Source organism: Chelonia mydas, chromosome 1 (genome assembly GCF_015237465.2).
Source record: "Chelonia mydas isolate rCheMyd1 chromosome 1, rCheMyd1.pri.v2, whole genome shotgun sequence".
NCBI classification, from domain to species: Eukaryota; Metazoa; Chordata; order Testudines; family Cheloniidae; genus Chelonia; species Chelonia mydas.
The window spans coordinates 251,008,451-251,024,305 of record NC_057849.1 but is presented as its reverse complement, the minus strand read 5'-3'; positions in this window follow the sequence as shown (position 1 = coordinate 251,024,305).

Sequence of the window (15,855 nt, the reverse complement as noted above, 5' to 3'; positions counted from 1 at the left end):
CCGAGACTCACCTGGCCGATGTGATTGAAACCAGGAAGGCCACCTTCCACAAGAGGTGAGACCAGGAGCACGTGGCCAGTGGTTCAAACAGGTTCCCCGTGAGATGAGCCAACACCAGGTTTAGGTCCCACTACAGGACCAGGGGTCTAGAATACGGAAGAAGACAGTCCAAACCCTTAAGGAACCAGCCAGTCATAGCATAGGAAAATACCGTGTGCCCTTGCACCGGCGGATGGAAGGCTGATATGGCTGCCAGGTGCACCTTGACTGATGAAGGCGCCAGGCCCTGGGCCTTCAGGTGGAGGAGGTAATCAAGGATAAGCTGGATTGGGGCGGCAACAGGGGAGACACTCTGGTCCGCTGCCCACCTAGAAAACTGGGACCACTTCGCCAAATAAGCACAGTGAGTGGAGGGCCATCTACTTTCGAGAAGGACACGCTGAACCTGTTTTTAGCATGTCATTTCCTCTCCACCTAACCACTGAGCAGCCATGCCGTGAGCTGAAGAGCCGCTAGGTTGGGATAGAGGAGGCGGCCATGGTCCTGAGAGAGCAGGTCCGGGCAGAGCAGCAACGGCCACGGCAGAGCTACTACCAGGCCTGTGAGGGTCCCATACCAATGCTGCCTGGGCCATGCCGGGGCAATCAGGAGGACCCAGGCCTTGTCCATCTTTATCTTCTTCAGGACCCTGCTGATTAAAGGGAACAGGGGAAAGGCATAGAAAAGCCGGCCTGACCAGGACAGGAGGAAGGCACTGGAGATAGCGCCTCTCCCCAGGCCCCACCTGGAGCAGAACCGGAGGCATCGCCAGTTCTGCAGAGTCGTGAATAGGTCCACCTGGAGAGTTCCCCACCTTCGGAAGAGCCAGTGGGCCACTTCTGGGTGGAGGGACCACTCGTGTTGTGAGGAAAAGTCCCTGCTCAAGTGATGCGCCCTCTTGTTCCGGGCGCCCGGTAGGTGGAAGGCCTTCAGGTGGATGTTGTGGGCTACACAGAAGTCCCACAGCCTGAGGGCTTCGTGGCAGAGGGCAGAGGATCGGGTCCCGCCTTGCCTGTTGATATAGAACATTGAGGCCATGTTGTCCGTGAGGACCCTGACTACCTTGCCCTCCAGGTGAGAGCAGAAGGCCATAGACGCCAGCCACACCGCCTTGAGTTCCTTGGCGTTTATATGTAGGGTCAGGTCTTGTGCCGACCACAGGCCTTAGGTCTGAAAGTTCCCCACATGGGGCCCCCAACCCAGGTCCGACGCATTGGACTCCAGCTCCAATGATGGGACCCTGTCCCTGAACGGGACCCCTTGGAGCATGTTGTTTGGGGCGGACCACCACCACAGGGAGGTGATCACAGAGTCCGGCACGGTGAGGACCTTGTCCATCCTGTCCACGGTGTGGGAGAACTTCAAGGCCAACCAGAGCTGGAGAGGCCTCATCCTGAGTCTGGCATGACAGACCACGTCTGTGCACGCTGACATGTGACCCAAGAGCTGCAGACAAACCCTGGCTGTTGTCACCGGGAACCTTGTGACCGAGTCGATGAGACCTTTCAGGGTCTCGAATCTGTCTGGCGGGAGAGAGGCTCTGGCCGATGCTGCGTCCAGGAGCACCCCGATAAACTCTAAGCATTGGGCCGGGACTAACATGGATTTGGTGTTGTTTACCAACAGGCCCAAGGTAGTGCACGTGGACAGGAAGAGTGCTACGTGACACCTCACCTGCAACCGGGAGGTGCCCTTGACAAGCCAATCATCCAGATAGGGAAATATCTGGACCCACCGCAGTCTGAGGTAGGCCGCTACCACTGACATGCATTTTGTAAACACCCTGGGGGCAGTGGACAGACCAAATGGGAGGACCATGAATTGGTAATGATTCTGTCCCACCACGAAACGGAGGAAGCGCCTGTGCCCCTCGAATACTTGGATGTGAACGTACACGTCCTGTAGATCAAGGGCAGGGAACTAGTCCACGGGATCCAGGGAGGGGATGATGGAGGCCGCGGAAACCATGCGGAACTTGAGTTTCACCATGTACTGGTTCAGACCTTGCAGGTCCAGGATGGGCCTGAGCCCCCCTTTGGCCTTCAGGATAAGGAAATAACGGGAGTAATAACCCTTGCCCATGAACTCCTCGGGCACTGCCTCTATTGCTCCTAGTCCTAGGAGCCGCCCTACTTCCCGCTCAAGCAGGGCTTTGTGTGAGAGGTCCCCCAAGAGGGATGGGAGTAGGGGGTGGTTGGGCGGGGAGGAAGTAAACTGGAGGGTGTAACCCTGGGAGTTGGTGTTGAGGACCCATCGGTCTGAGGTTAACCATGACCACTCTGGGAGAAAAGCACACAACCGGTTGGAGAAGGGGAGCTTTATTGGGGGTGGATCCCTGAAGAGGACTGGCAGGGTGCCCTCAAGTGTCCCGTCAAAAGCGCCTTTTCCCCGCCTGCTTGTCCTTGGAGAACCCAAGCTGGGGGGCAGGCCGAGACTGCCTCTGAGGGCATCTCTTATAGTCCCACTGCTTCTTATGGGCGGCCTCATACTTTGGGAGGGTGGCCTGGGTGGGAGTCTGTTGCGGCTTGAACTTAGGTTTTGTCGGAGCCAGGACACAGAGTCCCAGTATCTGGAGGGTCGTGCAGGAGTCTTTCATGCCATGCAGCCTTGTATCTGTTTCTGCCGCAAACAGAGCTTTCCCGTCAAACGGGAGATCCTGTGTGGAAGACTGTGCCTCACTGGACAGCCCAGAGAGCAGGAGCCATGAGGCCCATCTCATGGACACCGTGGAGGCCAGGGATTGTGTGGCCATGTCCGCAGCGTCCAAAGCTGCCTGCAGGGATGCCCTAGCGGCTGCTGCCCCTTCCTCCACTAGCGCCTTGAACTCCTTCCTATCACGCTCCTGGAGGAAGTCCTCAAACTTGGGCAGGGAGCCCAATAACTTGAACTCGTACCTGCCCAGGATAGCCTGATGGTTTGCCACTTGTAACTGGAAGCTTGAAGATGAATACATTTTCCTTCCAAAAGAGTCCAGTCTCCAAGAGTCTTTGTTCTTTGGGGTCAGGGCTGGCTGACCCTGCCGTTCCCTGTGGTTGACCGACTCAACCACCAGGGAGTTGGGTGCCGGGTGGGTATACAAGTACTCATGTCCCTGAGTGGGTACAAAGTACTTGCATCCCACCTTCTTAGAGATGGGGGCCAATGAGGCCGGTGTTTGCCACGGGGCATTTGAAATCTTAGCCACCCCTTCATGGAGAGGCAAGCCACCCTACCCGATGCCAATGGGGACAGCACATTAAACAGAGAGTCTGAGGGCTCCTCCATCTCCTCTGCCTGGAGGTGGAGGCTTGCTGCCACCCTCTTTAAAAGTTCTTGATTGGCCCTGAAGTCCTCCTGTGGGGCGGGACTGCAATCGCCTCCTCCGGGCAGGGCGAAGAGGCAAGTGCGGTGCTCTGGGTGTCGGCCAGCACTGGAGGATCCACCACCTGCTCGGACTCTGGGCACGGTGCAGAGGACATACGTCCCACCGACTCCTTTCTCAGGGGTCTGGGGAGGAAGGCTGATGGTGCTTCCAAAGCTCCAGCCACCGAGTGAGCTCCCACCTGGGGCTGCGCCAGTGGCCACGGTGCCCAGTGGTACCATTGGGCCGGCCACAACGCTCGGTGCCTCTGCACCTGCTGTGGCACCGGCGGGGCCAGCTGTTCAGGTTGGCTGGCCTGGCCCACTGAAGGACGGCTATGAATAGAGGCTGGGCTGGCGTAAGAGCTGCTGTTGTTTCTGAGCTGGGAGGAGCGGCGGTGCCGGGATCTATGTCGGCCACGGGACCGCGATCTCGACATGCAGGACCAGTACCGACCGTAACAGCTGCTCCGTGAATGGCCTCAATGGGCGGACCCGTGACAGTGAGACACTGGCGATTGATGCCCAGGGCTGCGATTTCTTGTTGGAGACTTGGAGCGGGAGTCCGAGCGGGAACGGCGTCGGTGACCGTGCCGTGACCGACTGCGGTAACCCCTCAGAGATGAGGACTGTTGGCGACGCCTGCCGTGGTCCCATCAATATTCGCTCCTTGAGGACAAGCGATGCAGAGAGTCCTGGCCGGACGGAATCCAGCCAGACAGTCTGGTCAGTGTCGAGGGCAATCCACATGGACTCTGCTCCGAACGGTCACTGCGTAGTGAACAGCGTTGGAAATGTTCCCTCGACCGAGACCAGTACCGGGCCGGAGGCGACTGCGGAGATCCCAGAGGCAGCTTGCTTCTGGAGCGTGGGGCCGACATCGACGGCGCTCCAGGCACGGCATGGACATAATGAGCCTCACCTCAGTCCCTGGAAAAATCATGGAGCAGATCCTCAAGGAATCAATTCTGAAGCACTTAGAGGAGAGGAAAGTGATCAGGAACAGTCAGCATGGATTCACCAAGGGCAAGTCATGCCTGACTAATCTAATTGCCTTCTATGATGAGATAACTGGCTCTGTGGATGAGGAGAAAGCAGTGGACATGTTGTTCCTTGACTTTAGCAAAGCTTTTGACACGGTCTCCCACAGTATTCGTGCCAGCAAGTTAAAGAAGTATGGGCTGGATGAATGGACTATAAGGTGGATAGAAAGTTGGCTAGATTGTCGGGCTCAATGGGTAGTGATCAATGGCTCCATGTGTAGTTCGCAGCCGGTATCAAGTGAAGTGCCCCAAGGGTTGGTCCTTGGACCAGTTTTATTCAATATCTTCATTAATGATCTGGAGGATGGTGTGGATTGCACCCTCAGGAAGTTTGCAGATGACACTAAACTGGGAGGAGAGATAGATACGCTGGAGGGTAGGGATAGGACACAGAGGGCCCTAGACAAATTAGAGGATTGGGCCAAAAGAAATCTGATGAGGTTCAACAAGGACAAGTGCAGAGTCCTGCACTTAGGACCGAAGAATCCCATGCACGCTACAGACTAGAGACCGAATGGCTCGGCAGCAGTTCTGCAGAAAAAGACCTAGGGGTTACAGTGGATAAGAAGCTGGATATGAGTCAACAGTGTGCCACTGTTGCCAAGAAGGCCAATGGCATTTTGGGATGTATAAGTAGGGGCATTGCCAGCAGATCGAGGGACGTGATCGTTCCCCTCTATTCGACATTGGTGAGGCCTCATCTGGAGTACTGTGTCCAGTTTTGGGCCCCACACTACAAGAAGGATGTGGAAATGTTGGAAAATGTCCAGCGGAGGGCAACAAAAATGATTAGGGGACTGGAACACATGACTTATAGGAGAGGCTGAGGGAACTGGGATTGTTTAGTCTGTGGAAGAGAAGAAAGAGGGGGGATTTGATAGCTGCTTTCAACTACCTGAGAGGTGGTTCCAGAGAGGATGGTTCTAGACTATTCTCATTGGTAGAAGAGGACAGGACAAGGAGTAATGGTCTCAAGTTGCAGTGGGGGAGGTTTAGGTTGGATATTAGGAAAAACTTTTTCACTAGGAGGGTGGTGAAACACTGGAATGCGTTACCTAGGGAGGTGGTGAAATCTCCTTCCTTAGAAGTCTTTAAGATCAGACTGGACAAAGCCCTGGCTGGGATGATTTACTTGGGGATTGGTCCTGCTTTGAGCAGGGGGTTGGACTAGATGACCTCCTGAGGTCCCTTCCAACCCTGATATTCTACGATTCTATGAGGGCTTCAGGCATGGATGGCATCCGGACAGGCCTGTTCTGAAGGGGCTGGGCTACTCCGCTCAACATGAGTTGGAGGCCTGGGGCCCAGTGGGGATTGAAGACTGCCCAACATGGGCCTAGCCTCTGTCCCAGACTTCCCTTGGTGCTGCTACAAAGAGGGAGTCTTCCTGGCCCTCTTGGCATGCCCCGTGGATGGAGAGTGGTGCCGACTGGTCAGTGGCACCAGAGGGTCACAGAGTACTGACGCCGTGGTGCCGGTTCAGAGCGGCATGCTGGAGTCGGGGTCAGTGCCGATTCCATCAGGATGGCCTGGAGCCTAATGTCCCTTTCTCTTTTGGTCCGAGGCTTAAACGACTTGCAAATCTTGCACCTTTCGCTGATATGTGTTTCTCCCAAACAGTGCAAAGAGTCTGTGTGTGGGTCACTTCTTGGCACAGAAGGTCTACAAGAGCCGCATGACTTAAACCCCAGGGCGCGGGGCATGCTCCGGCCCAGGCTCACTGACTAACTAAACTATCTAACAGCTAAATAACTACAGGTACTAACGCTGAATGAACGAACAGTTCTGGGGACGAGCTACAGCAAAGCTGGAGCAGAGCAGTTCCGACACACCTTCACTGATGGCAAGAAGGAACTGAGGGTGGGGGGAGCACGCAACTCCCCTTATACCGTGCCAGGCAGACACCACTCCAGGGGTCGTGGGGGGTGCTCCCCCCCTACGGGTACTGCTGGGGAAAAACTTCTGGCACCGGTGCACATGGCGAGCACGCACACCTATTGTGGAATACACATGAGCAATCACTCGAAGAAGAAGCTCTGCTTCTGTAGCTCCCTTGTCTGGATGCTCCCAGCCTGCACACAAGCCTACACTGAGTGTCTGTGTGATCAGTAACCCTGGACCAGCAGCTCTGACTCCAGCAGCCTGCTTGTTATACCACAGCAACACTCTGGGCTCCACTGACCTTGGTTACACCTGGTAAGATGACCCCAGCAACCCCCAGTCCCAAAGTCATGTGTTCCACAATGCCCAGCCCTGTCCTGGACCATTCAGAGGAATAATAAGGTTTGTTTGCTCCTCTAAAGAGACAAGCCACACAGCTTGTCACTTTAACTGGCATTAACTATCACTTCAATTCAAACACAGCACTGGGTTGGTTTAGATTAGAAGTAATATATGTTTATGAACAAAAGGAGATAGGATTTTAAGTGAGTCCAAGTATAAAGGATAGTGTTAGAAATGGTTACAGACAAATAAAAGTGAATCACTTTCTAGAATACTTAATGAAATTACAGTCTTGGTTCAAGGTAAGAGTCTTAAACCACTGCCTTCCAGCAACATGGCTGACCACCTGTCTTGTCAGCATCTCCTACAAGGTCCATTGTGCTCAGTTCCTTTGCTTTCTTAAATGAAAAATGGTTTGCGGTTCTTTGCCCCTCTCTTTTATAGGCCAGTGAACCTTTGAAATGGATTCTTCTGAAGGTTCTTCCTCCTCCTTCCCCCCCACCATAGTAAATTTCATTCAAGCTGTGAGGAAGGAGACATGGAATGTGCTGGTAAAGGAAATTCCATGCTGGTTTATTCCCTCACTAGTGTCTGCTAAAATGCAAATGAATGGCCACTTGAGATGTGATTGCTAATTGACTCTGAGGACACCTGGCTGGAGGCGCTGGCCTGTCCTTTGCCTGGGAGAAGCTTGTTTACCCACTCCCCAGACTTGTCTGGTAAACACAGAATAGTTCCACATTTTCCTCATATTTGAATGGTCCCTTGGCCATTTACCATACATACACCTTGAAAGAATATTAATGATCAGTGTGTTGTTAGTTTTCCAGAGATACCTTACATGACACGCATCATGTACAGTTTATGTATTAATGAATGAATGAATGAATTGAATTGAATTAATTAATGAATTGGGGCACACTGAACTGGCCAGACCAGCTGAAACTCAGTGTCAGATACTAGTGAGCTCCTTGCCCTCTTGCACTGGGATGTTGTTAGGGTCACAGCCAGATTCTGACACGCTTTACTCATATTGAATAGGACCTTATTCAAAAAATGGCTCCAGGGTCATTTGGAAATGCCATCATGGTGCTTTATGGGAGTTGTAGTTCAGTACCTCATGCTGCCAATCTTTCCTGTAGACTGAGCTCACTGGCTGGATTACTTTTCCCATGATGCATCCTGTGTCATGGGGAGGGGAAGCAGTACATCATGGAGTCCCTGGCTGTGGTGTCTCAAGGAACATATAGTACAGCTGCGGAGTCCAGCCCATAGACAAGAATGGGAACATGTGCCAACCAGACTATAAATCCCATGAGGCCTTGTGGCATCATATCCAAATAGAAATATTTCTGTTTTCAGCCGAGAACTAAAAACTTTCTGGTTTTTGGATGTTTGCGTTTTTGATGGAAAAAAATAAGATTTTTCAAAGAAAGCAGATGCTTTTTGCAAAACAATTAATTTTCTCTCAAGCCCAGTTTTCCATTAAGAAAACAGTTTTGATTCACAATTTTCACCCAGTCCTCACTGATGCCTTTACTTTTGGTGAGTAGCAACTTCCTCCTTGAGTGGTACCACTGACTTCAGGGAACCATTTGTGGAGTAAGGTACTAATCAAGGTGAGTAAGCATGTCAGCATTGGCTCTGTGAAACTCTGGGGTAGTCACTTGACTTCTGTGCCTGCTTTTCTCCATCTGTAAAACGGGGCTAATAGTACTTGCCTCCTTCTTAAGGATGCCTAAATGTTTGTAAGACACTTTGAGATTGTTGGAGGGAAAGTGCTATAGAAGTGTAACACCAACAGACCGCGGTTGTGATCAAACCTGGGACCTCTGGAGCTAAATGCATGAGCCTTTACTGCATGAGATAAAAGCCATATGGCCCTTAACTAAGGCTGTAGCAGACTCATTAATCTCTCTCTAAGTGGTCTTGGTGCCACTAGATGGGATAGAACACCACACCCAGGGGGTGTGTGGGTTACAGAAGCACCAAGAAACACTATTCCCAGTGAAAGGGGACGTGTGCAGCTGTCAGGCGCTGAGATTGCCCTGTTCTTGCTTGACATTCAGGGGTAGATTTTCCAGAGCGCGCACGTTAGACATATATCAACATTTGGAGTTATTTGGAGAACCTCTTGCTTAAGCTTCTAAGTTTCAGCAGAGTGGAATATTGTGTTTCAAAGTTATTGCCAATGGGTGTACACTACATTAGATTGAAAGTGTGTTTTGTGCTTGCCACTCCATGCTGAACCCCAACCCCTGGCTCATTAATATACATGCCCCTTCTTATTTGTGCCCTTATTTGCACTCTGTAAACTGCTTCTAACAGCTCCTTTCCCCTCTTTGTTCAAACAAACAATGGCCTTTGAAAATTTATTTTAATGCTGCTGAGACCAAATTGTTATTTAATTTAACAAATGAATAATTCTCTTCTCCAAATCCCCTTTAGCTGCTCACAGATATTACTTAATAGTTTATCTGTATGCCTGCCAAATTCTTGCTCCTCTCAAAGCATACAAAGACTAACCCTTTGCTTGTATATCAGATTAGCGGGGCAGGGTAGGGGAGGGGAGGACTAGGCCTTTTCTCTTCATTCTCATTTTTCCATATATAAAATGAAAACATGTAACATAGGTTTTATATAGGTAAACTTGGCTGCTTTATCTGGACTGAGATATTATGATGTTTGGGAACATCTCTAGGAATAGGATTATCTGAACATTTGTGTTATGGATCAGGCACAAGAAAGATATTTCTATTCAACTGTTTGACGTATAATTTCAATATTATTTTATATAATTTGACTTTTTAAATTATTCAGTTTCTTCTTTTGTTTTATGTCTTTAAGCAGTTAGTGTTGGTGAGATTCAGTGGTTGACTTTTTAAGAGCTGCAGGATTGGGGCCTTACGCATATGAGTAGAGCATGGGGTTCAAGTGAGTAAGGACCACAGCAGTGCCTCCCAAACTTGTGAAAGCTGAGCTATCAGCCTCAGGAAAATAAAACCAATTGTGAAAATAAAACCCTGCAGCCTGGCCATGTGTTGTTACTAGTCCTACCCAAAGTGAGCGGTCATTCAGAGTAGATTGTGTAGATGTTTGTAATATGATCCTCCCTCTCCTTTCTCACCGTTGCTGAGCAGTGAAATAGTTAACAACAGAGGCATTTATAGTATATTCATTGTCACCTGAGTTAGCACCCATTGAAAAGAATGGGGGAGTTCACACTCAGGCCTATTGGTTCAGGCTCTCTGCAAACTCAGACAGACATCACTGCATACTTTACACAGGGTCATATTTGCAAGGATTTTCTTCACAGCCATAACAGCTAGAGACTTAGGGCACATCTTTACTGGCAATGTTAAAGCGCTGCCACGGCAGCGCTTTAACATGGCTTGTGTAGTCGTGGCGCAGTGCTGGGAGAGAGCTCTCCCAGCTTTCTAAAAACCCACCCCCCACGAGGGGTGCAGCTACCAGTGCTGTTGCACTGTCTACACTGGCACATTATGAAACTTGCAGCGCTCAGGGGCATGTTTTTTCACACCCCTGGGCGAGAAAGTTGCAGCACTGTAAAGTGCCAGTGTAGACAAGACCTTAGCTTTCATTTGAAAAAATAAATTAAATTTTTAACAATAAAATGAAGTGGTAATCTTCTGGGGTCTGATCTGAAGCCAACTGAAGTCAGTGACTTTGGTGGGTTTTGGATTAGCCCCCTACTGCATGGATTAAAGTAGGCAATAGGGGATGGCAGCCCAAGTTGGATTCTGCAGTGGGTCAGATGGATGACCTCTCTGCCAGCCTGGGGCAAAAACGTGCTAAGGAAGTGGACTGGGTAGCAATACAGCTCCTGTTGGTGGCCCATGTCTTCAGATTTGGTAGTATGCTCACACCAGAGTTTAGTTCTGACAATGTAAGTAATGCTGCAGCTTGTCCTTGCTTTCCAAAGATCATCTGTGGGACTAAAGACAGAGCAAATAACATCTGGGTCACTGTGTAAGTATTTCAGGCATCCTTCAGACGAATGTGAAAAGGAGTATAAGAGGGGGAAGGGTACAGTTAGAGCCATTAAGCGGTCACTTCCTCTGTGTACGCCAAGATGTGGAAAGCGTTGCCCATGTTCAGATGCCTAATTAGAGATTGCTTCTGTAGTTTCTTAATGATTTGTCCTTTGTCTCACGTCTGTCTTTAGGTTCATCATGCCTTCTGAAGGCAACTGCCTCTTCTCCAAAATTCCTGGGCCTACTTACCTCTGCAAGCAAAAACTATTCTTTGCGGTTTCCAGTTCTTTACTTGAGCTCATTGGTTTTTAAAAGCTACTTTGAAATAGATTTAGCTGTGCAAAACAAATGATATCTGAGTAGGCACTATAGGACCCACCATTTCAAAAATAAACTCAAACCAAGCAACGTCGAGAACATACACGTCCTTCTGTAACAGGCAGAATTACAAACATTCTGGTATTTCGGTAAAACTGTGAGGCCTAACTAGTTAAAAGGCAATGTGCGCTGAAAGGTTCCTTCAGCTGGTTCCCCCCAGTTCTTTCCACATCCAAGAAGCTTGTGGAGTTAGCTGCCGATTAACATCCAGGAAGATTGTGCTCTGTCTCCAGTTCATTGCTCTTTTGTTGGCTTACGGTTATTCAGAGCCCATTTATTGTAGATGAGCCATTCGTTTTCCTCTAATTGGATGGGATTGGATTTCACTTGCATTGTTGGCTGTATTGAAAACCCAGGGGGGCGGGGATGGGGGTGGGGGAGAAATCAGACAAGGGTCGTGGAGGTTTAACTGAGCGCCAAGTTTAGATTTCTGCCCAGAGAAACTGTACCTTTTTACATAAACCCCTTGCTTGGATTTGCAAGTCCTCTGTGAGGTCTTGAATATTTTATTGCGCTACTTGTATATATTTCCTCATAATGCCTGATCCTATCAGGGCTTCTAATAAAATGCCTAGGAATAGCAAAATCTAGCAGTGGCTTTATACTGATGTCCCTCTTTTCAATCTCCAACCGGCTTTCTGTCTCTTCTTAGGGGTTCACATGAAAATTACTTCACTGCTACCAGGTACCACATTGTATCATTATGCCCTGGGAAGTTGCTCCAATTTATTTTGGGGTTACGCAGGGCTCTGTGAATGGCGCATATTTCTGATGCTGACTTCCACTGTGCATTCCATCTCTAACAAAGAGCAAACAGGTTCATAAAGGTTTTGCCCTCTGTTCCACCTGTACAGCTCCTTTGTAGGAACTTGGATAACACTTTTATTGTTGATGAACCAGCCTGAATAAAATTCCTCTCCATATCTCATAACCGTAGTCTCACAATGCACTCTGAATTGTTAACAATAATAGTAAAAGAAATATCAGCAAGTTGAACTGGAAATACAGATCTACTGGACAAAGACATGTCATTTGTATATAGTCACATTTCAGAGTAAGACCCACACTGTAACACCTACTACTAAACTGCAGAATAGTAAGAAACTTACAAATTACAAAACAGAGAAAAAATCAGAAGCCACCATTCACGAAGACAAGTTTATCCTTAGGTTCTTCTGCAGCTGAATCAACAATTTCATCTAAAGAGAGCAGTTCGTGGACACCCAGTGATCCCTGGAGAGCTGGCTGGTCACATGGGGCCAGCACGAACCTAATGAACCATGTAAATCCCACTTACGCCCTCAAAAATAGGTTTTAAGTGGGACTTATGCATTGGCCTTATATGCTGAATTAAATTTTACCTGTAGATGCATAAATTTTAAGTCCAGAAAGGACCATTATGATAATCTACTCTGACCTCCTGCATAACACAGGCCTTAGATGGGGGTGGGCAAACCTTTTGGCCTGAGGGCCACATTGTGGTTCTGAAACTGTATGGAGGGCCAGGTAGGGAAGGCTGTGTCTCCCCAAACAGCCTGGCCCCCACATCCTACCCTCTGACTGCCCCCCTCAGAATCCCCCATCCATCCAATCCCCCTGCTCTTTGTCCCCTGACCACCCCCTCCCAGGACCCCTGCCCTTAACCACCCCCCGGGATCCCACCCCCATTCAACCCCCCTGCTCTCCATCCCCGACTACCCCGACCCCTATCCAGTATCCACACCTCCGCCCCCTGACAGGCCCCCCGGGACTCCCACGCCTATTCAACCGCCCCCTGCTCCCTGTCTCCTGACTGCCCCCGGGACTCCCTGCCCCTTATCCAAGCCCCCCACTCCCTGCCCCATTACCATGCTGCTCAGAGCACCAGGACTGGCAGCCGCGCCGCCTGGCCAGAGCCAGCCTCACAGCCCCGCTGCCCAGAGTGCTGGCGGCACGGTGAGCTGTGGCTGCAGAGGGGCGGGGAGGGGGGGGAGAGGACAGCAGGGGAGGGGCCAGGGGCTAGCCTCCCCGGCCGGGAGCTCAAGGGCCGGGCAGGACTGTCCCGCGGGCCATAGTTTGCCCACCTCTGCCTTAGACCTTCCCCCAGTAATTCTTGCATCAAGCCCTTATCTTTATTTCATCTATAGAATGTCTTTTAGATGCTGGGTCTGTTCGTTTCCAGCTGAGAGAGAGAAGATGGCAGAAGTAGATGAAAACAGCAAAAGTAGACGATATGATTAACTTTTTCAAAAAAGGACGGAACGTTTATCAAATAAGGACAGCTGTGAAACAGATAATTCCGAATATTACGTTTTCATTTATGCAGTTGCTATTGGCATAGAGATATTGTGTGATCATGAAAAAAAGGGAAGATGGTCCATGCACTTGTGAATGGGAGGTAGTCCAAGAATCAGCCTCTACATTAGGATGTGATCCATGCTATGAAAAAGTTTAAGAATCCCTGATTAAAAAAAATAGGGCAAATTAACAAGAAACTCTCTCCAATATTCCAGCTTCAAGCACGAGTAAGCTCCACTCGTGCAAGCTTTTTCTTTCCTGGTGTCGTGTTGGAGTTTGCATCAGTCCAGCTACATCTGAGGTTGGCTACCAATGGCCGAAATCCCAGTGCAGCCAAGGCCAAGTCAGAGAAATTATTTGACAAATAGTTTTGAATAAATTTGACAAAATTGTGATTGTTCGTGGGCAGTTTGAATAAAAAAGTACAAAATGTGTCAAATTATTTTCTATGAATTATTTGCCCAGCTCTAGTTGAGACCGGTATATTTTGGGCATTAAATGTTAAAATCAGCACAACAGGCAACCAATGAACAGTGCAAAACTGCAGGGAGTGTGACATAACAGAGGCCACAGAATTTCATGCAGTCAAACCAAAGAGCTTGTGGTTGAATACTGCAGATCTTTTAGAAAGACATCCCCTCTTGATTTAAAGACTTCAAGTGACAGAAAATCCACAACATCTCTTGATAAGTTGCTCCAATGGTTAAATAGCCTCACTGTTAAAATGTGTCTTATTTCCAATTTGAACATTGCTGCTTCAAGCCACTCAATCTCGTTATGCCTTTGAGGGCTAGATGAAAGAGCCCTCTACTTTCGCATAGAATCTCCCTGTGTAGATAGACCAGAGGTGGGCAAACTATGGCCCACAGACCACATCCAGCCTGCGGGACCGTCCTGCCCAGCCCCTGAGCACCCGGCCGGGGAGGCTAGCACTCGGCCCCTCCCTCGCAGCGATGCCGACACCGCGCCACCAGCGCTCTGGCCCACCGCTCCTGCCGGGCAGCGGGACTGGCTCAGCGGGGCTGCAAGCTCCTGCTGCTCTGAGCAGCGTGGTCAGGGGGCGGGGAGTGGGGGGATTGGATAAGGGGCAGGGAGTCCCGGGGAGCAGTCAGGGGATGGGGAGTAGCGGGGGGGGGTTGGATAGGCGTAGGAGTCCCGGGGGCTCCTGTCAGGGGGCAGGGGCATGGATAGGGGTCAGGGCAGTCAGGGGATGGGGAATGGGGGAGGTTGAATAGGGGGTGGGGTTCCAGGGGGCCTGTCAGGGGGCAGGGGTGTGGATAGGGATCAGGGCAGTCAGGAGATGGGGGGGTTGGATAGTGGGTGGGGTCCCAGGGGGCCTGTCAGGGGGCAGGGGTGTGGATAGAGGTCAGGGGGGGACTCAGGGGACAGGGGAAGTTGGATAGTGGGTGGGTCTCGGAGGGGCAGTTAGGGGCGGGGGGTCCGAGGAGGGGGCAGTCAGGGGACAAGGAGCAGGGGGGGTTGGATGGGTCAGGGGTTCTGAGGGGGGCAGTCAGGGGGCGGGAAGTGGGAGGGGGCAGATAGTGGGCGGGGGCCAGGCTGTTTGGGGAGGCACAGCCTTCCCTACCCGGCCCTGCATAGAGTTTTGTAACCCCGATGTGGCCCTTGGGCCAAAAAGTTTGCCCACCCCTGAGATAGACAATCACCAAGTCGCCTCAACCTTCTCTTTTGTAAGTTAGATTCAGTGGGAGACATAAGGAACTCAATCAAAGACATGTAAGGCAGTCCCCAAATCATTCTCATGGCACTTCACGGAACCTACTCCAATTTTTCAACCTTGTCTTTGAAGTGTGGATAGCAGAACTGGACACAATATTCTAACAGTGGCCTCACCAATGCTATATGGAGATAAAACTACTTCCTTACTCCTATCAGATATTCCCTTGTTTATACATCCAACTGACCCAAGGATTACATTTTCCCTTTTAGCCACATCATCAGACTGGGAACTCATGTTCAGCTGTTTCCCACCATGACCCCTAAATCATTTTTAGAGTCACAGATTTCAAAGACACAGTCCCCTATCTAGTAAATTTGGCCTACACCCTTTTTTCCTAGATGTATGACCCTGCGTATTAATTGATTGCACCCAGCTTATCAGGACATTCTGATTGTTCTGTACAACTGACCTGTCTTTACCTTTATTTACACCTGACCAAATTGTATTATCTGGAAACTTTATCAGCAATGACTATATTTTCTATCAGACCATTGATAAAGATATTGAATAGCATTAGGCCAAGAACTAATCCCTGCAGGATCCCCCTAGAAACATACCCACTGAAGGATAATTCTTCATTTGCAATTACAATTTTGAGAACTATCAGTTAGCCAGTTTTTAGTAGATTTAATATATACTGCATTGATTTTCTATTATGTTAATTTTCTTTAGAACATTGTATTTTATGTCAAATGTCTTGCAGAAGTCTACATCTGTTACTTTTATCAACCCAAGCTTGTAGTCCCATCAAAAAGTGAGAAAGATTGTTTGACAAGATCTCTTTTCCATAAATCCACATTGATTGACATTATATTGCCATCCT